The 5,999-nt window shown below is 42.6% G+C and overlaps 1 non-coding gene across 1 annotated transcript; it reads left to right on the forward strand.

The window, feature by feature from the left end:
- Positions 1–5,390: 5,390 nt before the first annotated feature.
- Positions 5,391–5,459, forward strand: LOC117033526 (small nucleolar RNA SNORD2). Its single transcript, XR_004424916.1, has one exon. It is a non-coding gene; the product is annotated as a small nucleolar RNA SNORD2 (small nucleolar RNA).
- The last annotated feature ends 540 nt before the right edge of the window (positions 5,460–5,999 follow it).

Here is a 5,999-nt window from a genome sequence, read left to right on the forward strand (position 1 = left end):
ACGTGACATACACTCACCATCACAGGAAAGGCACAAAGTGAAGAGTTCTGTTTCTGCACAGGCTGCCACTGCATCCCAGACTTTCATTCCTGCCCAAAGTTGGTCTGGTCCTCGCCTGGCAGGTGACCCCCACTGACGGGTGACCCCCACTCCTAGGCTATTTATCAGGATGCCTCATCACTGACGACAATTTTTCAGGTTACAGTGCTGTTGTTTTAGTGCAATCAGCCAACCAGTTATACTCTTATGGCCCCTGAAGTTAATATGTGTCATGTGTTTGGATTTCTGGAAAATCTGTAACCCGACCATAAGCTATTCAACAATGGACTGACGAGGTATTCACTGGTCCTTCCATGCTCCCTTCCCTCTGAGGGCATTTGGTATTGTTAAGCATTGAAATAGCCTCTATAAAAATCAACTCAAACAGGTTTCTGCCTGCCTCTGTCACATCCTGTTCTGCATACCTTACTAAGTCAGGCTGTTGGTCAGTAAATGTGGCTGTCCCCAGGAAGACAGTTGGTCATTAAATATGACTCCTCTCTGCCACTTCCTGGGTAATGATCAGGGTGAACAGCTTGGCAGTTTATTAAAAAAGGTAAACACACTTACCAAAGAACGCAACAAATTGCTCAGGGGTACACCCTAGAGAAAGACAGACTTATTCTGTCCACACAAAAACCTGAACATGAATATTTATAGTGGCTCTATTCATTCCCACCCAAAACTGGAAACAAACCCAAATGTCCCGCAACTGGTGAATGAATAAACATATTATGGTACATCTGTATAACGAATATTACATAGCAATAAAAGGGAACAAATTATTGATATTTCCAACAACTTGGATGAATCTCAAAGGCATTTTACTGAGGGAAAGAAGCCAGTCTCAAAATACTCTACAGGTTTCCGTTTATATGACATTCATGTAACGACAAAATTCCAGTAACAAACAATAAATCATGGTTGCCAGTGATTAGGGAAGGGAGGGCTGTGTGGCTACAATGGAGTATAGTATGTGTTACTCCTATAGGCCGGCAGGGCCTGCCTGAAGGTCTCAGAGGCGGGGCTAACCCTCTCCCCCTCCCTAACTCTGAGAACATGGAGGTCCCCGTCAGCTGTTAAGAACTTGTCAAGACTAGCTGAAACCAGTCAAAACCAAGAAGGCTGTCTAAATGACTTACGGAAGATTTTAAAGCTCATTATAATGTAATCCCCATGTTAAATAACACACCTACCAGCACCATGACAGTTGACAACTGCCATGACAATGGCCTGAAGAGACCACAAATGAACAAAAAGAGGGAGGGCGGAATCCTGATTCCAAGAAAAAGCTGCTGCCTCCTTCCCCGGGAAATCCATCAATATTCCTACTTGCTATTTTCCTAAACATTCCTTTCTTTTCTACTGTCCTATTTCAACCATCTCTGGACTGCTGCTTCTCCATTCTCTAGCCATAGAAAAAAACCATGTGCTCTTAATGCTCACTTTGTCTCATAATTGGCTTCACAACACCTAATGGGAAAAGAACCTTACTTGGAGTCCTCCAAAAGGGGACTTTTGCCCCTTGTTAACATATGGAGTAGTTTTGAGGATATAAATAAAACTATTCTGAAGCCTGATCATGTGGTGATTATATGAGTATATACATGTATTAAAATTCAAAGAACTCTACTTGTATGTCAAGAGAAAAGTCAATTTTACTGAATGTTAATTGAAAAATTGGGGAGAAGTATAGTTTTCAAAAATGTCAATTAAAAGTTTTGTTTTCAAATTGATGTATAACATACAACATATTAGTCACCTTCTTGTCAAGCCCACACACAGCTGCAGAACATAATGATTCAATATTTGTATATATTTGGAAACAATCACCACAATAAGTCTAGTTAACATCCATTACCATACATAGTTACAAAAGTTCTTTCTCATGATGAGAACTTTTAAGATCTATTCTCTTAGCAACTTTAAAATATTCAATGCAGTATTAACTATAGTCACCATGCTGTACGTTATAGCCCCAGGACTTACTTATTTTATAAGTGGAAGTTTGTACCTTTTGACCACCTTGACCCATTTCACCCAGCCTCTGGCTACCATCAATCTGCGGTTTGTTATCTATGAGCTCGGTTGTTTTTTTTTTTTGATAAAATATCAAAAGTGTCAATTTTATAAAAGGCCAAGAAAGGCTATGGAAATGTTCCAGATTAAAGAAGACTAAAGCGATACGAAAATTAAATGCAATACCTGATCCTAGACTGGATCCCATACTAGAAGGTAAAAAAATGCTATAAAGTTCTTTATATTAATAGAGAGAACAAATATCCCTGTAATTTCGGTTCTAAGCTTATTCGAATCCTATAAATAATTGACTAGCGATGTGTAACAACATTATAAGTAACAGCAAATCCCAGTGTTAACTGGCTCACTTGATAAAGGGAATTTATTTACTTACTTGTCATAGATTGATCAGGATTCCAGCTTCATTCCTCAATGACTGACTGTCTGGGGTCTGCCTTCTTCCTGATATAAATTTTGCCCTCCGGCTCCCTCCCATTGTAGTGGCAACTGTCTGCCAACTGCAATCAGGGCTGTATGTTTCTTCATTCATATTCAAAGAAAAAGAGAACATTATCAGAGAGGTCCAAGGTGGCAGATTAGGTAAATGCTATGCCTACTGTATCTCAGGATCACACCAAAATTATAAACAAATTATAGAACAATCAACCTCAAGAATAAACTAAGGATATAAAGAAGAGGCCACATCGAGACTGGTAGGAGTGGGGGAGATGTGAAACAGGCTGACCCAAGAGCATGATGGTGGTTAAATGCGGGGAAGAACACCTTGGTTGTGGAGTTCCCCCCGAAGAGGGAGTGGTCCCAGCCCCATGCCAGGCTCCCCAGCCCAGGGGTCCTGTGCCAGGAAGAGAAGTTCCCATGGCAATTGGCAGTGAAAATCAGTGAGGACTTTGTCTGCCCTTCCTGGTGGGGCTGTGAGCAGCTGGAAAACCAGACATGCTATGGTAGAGCCCACACACAGACTTGATACCTTGCAGGCACTTACCTGGTCTCTGGTGGAGGGGTGGCAGCTCAGAAGACCCAGCGACATGCAGGGAAAGATTGAGTTGTGTGGCTTTGGGTTGAGAGATGGAAGGGCAGTAACCATTGTTGTCCTGGTGTGGAGCCTGATACACACGTGATCTACAGGAGGGCACCATCCTTTCAGTGTTAAATTCTCCCACAAGGAGACCAAGGACCAAGTCTAGAACCACATTTGTCTGGTGGCATCCACGCACGTGCACCACGATGGTGATGCCCTGGATCCCTGTCCCCCATACAGCTCGTGCTACATCACCCACTCTTGACTGCTGGACTACTAGCTGCACCCCATAAGCTGCAGAAGCCTTTCTGCAGCAGCACACAGCCTGCGGCAGCCTGGGAAATGTTTGATGGTAACTCAAGACCTGCCCCACAGCATCTCTTGGGCGGCTCTCGGGAACCTGTGGATCTGAGATGGGTGGTGGCTGGTCGTGGTGTTCTCGGAGCATTTTTGTGGGGTGGTGTGGAGCACTGGTGTGGGAGCCAGGGCTTTACTGACTTTGTAGAAACCACTGACCACACCTCTTAGCTCCCTGGAACCTTGCCCTGCCCACCTATTGCTGCATTGCCAGGGGTACTCTGGGCATGTGGGTTGCAGGCCCCGCCTCACGAGCCATGGTGGTCTTTTGCAACAGCTTATGGTCCTCCATGGCCCAGGGAGATTTTGATGATGCATAACTCAAAACCTGCGCCACAGCCACTCTTGGAGAGCTCTCGGGGATTTGTGAGCCTGAGGCAAGTGGTGGCTTATTGTGGCGTTCTCAGGGTACTGTGCGAAGTGGTTACAGGCTGGGGACTGGCATAAGAACTGAATTTGCTTTAATTTTGTAAAAACCGCCCGTCACGTCTTGTGACTCCCTGGGACACTGCCTCGCCCAGCTTGTGCTGCATCACAAAGGACACTCAACACCAGCTCAACCAGCCAGGCCCTCGCACCTAAGGAGGGTCTTTCAACGGCTGGACCTTCCAGACAGCTGATGGACAGGTGTCAATAGGCCTAGGGGACCCTGGGCCTTTTGCTAGGCAGGCTCAGGCCCACTACTAGTGGCAACAGGCTTCAGTTCACAGGGAGGCCACCCCCACATAGCGTTAGGTCCAGCACAGGCAGAAGCTAACCACATATAGCTTTAGGTTCCTACCAGGTAGCTGCAAGCCGGTAATAGGCAAGGCTGAAATTGGCCTGCATGGGAGCCCCTCCCAAGATACACCAGAAACAACACACCCAGTGACCATCTTCAGACCACACCAGAGCACTACCTGGTTAGCCCCACAAGTGGCACACTCAAATGGAGGTCTTAACAGGCACAAGAGCCCACAGGGGTGAATCCTTTTCTGAGGGGTCAGCCCCCACACAGCAGCTCATACACTATGGGCGTAGCCAATCCTCATAGTCAGTCAGCCTGGGTGTCAATCCCACACACTGATGCACTAAAAGCAATCAAGGCTCAACTACAGCAGGAGAATACATACAACACACACAAGGGACACTCCTGGAACACATGCACAGTTGATCAGGAAGACTGTGCCACTGGACCACACAGGACACATACTATATAAGGCCACCCAGAAAAGACTGAGAGACATAGGAGATCTACACAGACATTCTTTTCAAGAGCACATGGAACATTTTCCAAGATAGCCTACATGCTAGTCCACAAAACAAGTCTCCATAAATTTAAGAAGATTGAAATCATATTAAGCATCTCTGACCACAATGATATGACACTAGAAATCAATTACAAGAAAAAAATGAAAACATATAAACACATGGAGCCTAAATAACATGCTACTAAATAATGAATGAGTCAACAATGAGATCAAGGAAGAAATTAAAAAATACCTCAAGACAAATGAAAATGCAAACACAATGATCCAAATTGTATGGTACATGGCAAAAGCAGTCCTAAGAGGGAAATTCATAGCAACGTAGGTCTGCCTAAAGAAACAAGAAAAATCTCAGTCTAACTTTACACCTAAGAGAACCGGAAAAAGAACAGCAAACAAAGCACAAAGAGAGTACAAGGAAACATATACCATGCTCATGGATAGGAATAATTAATATCATTAAAATATCCACACTACCCAACGTAATATATAGACGCAATGTAATCCCTAACAAAACACCAATGGCATTTTTCACAGAACTAGAACAAATAATCATAAAATTTATATGAAACCATAAAAGACCCTGAATAGCCACGGCAATCTTGAGAAATAAGAATAAAGCAGGAGGTATCATGTTACCTGATATCAAATTATACTACAAAGCTATAGCAATCAAAAAAGCATATCATTGGTGAAATGATGGCAATCATCTTTCAGGACTGACCTGAAATGAAGAGAATACTCATTGCTGATCACTTGGAAAAAAAAAAAAAAAAAAAAAAAAGCATATCATTGGCCTTAAAACAGACACAAAGGTCTATGGAACAGAATAGAGAGCCCAGAAATAAATCCATGCCTATATGGTCATTTAATCTATGATAAAGGAAGCAAGAATTTACATTGAGGTAAAGACAGTATATTTAATAAATGGTGTTTGGAAAACTGGATCGATACATGTGAAAAAATGAACCTGGATCACCTCCTTACACCATATACAATAATGAATTTAAAATGGATTAAAGACTTAAATGTAAGACCCTAAACCATAACTCCTAGGAAAAATATAGGAAGTAAATATAGGAAGTAAACATTACCCTTAGTAATATTTTGACTGATATATCTCCTTGGGCGAGGGAAGCAAAAGAAAAAATAAACAAATGGTTCTACATCGAACTAAAAAGTTTTTTCACAGCAAAAGACACCATCAACAAAACATAAAGACATCCTACTGAATAAGAGAAGATATTTGCCAATGATACATCTGATAAGGGGTTAATATCCAAAGTTTATTAAAAAAA

The sequence above is a fragment of the Rhinolophus ferrumequinum genome, chromosome 13 (genome assembly GCF_004115265.2).
Source record: "Rhinolophus ferrumequinum isolate MPI-CBG mRhiFer1 chromosome 13, mRhiFer1_v1.p, whole genome shotgun sequence".
Classification (NCBI taxonomy): Eukaryota; Metazoa; Chordata; class Mammalia; order Chiroptera; family Rhinolophidae; genus Rhinolophus; species Rhinolophus ferrumequinum.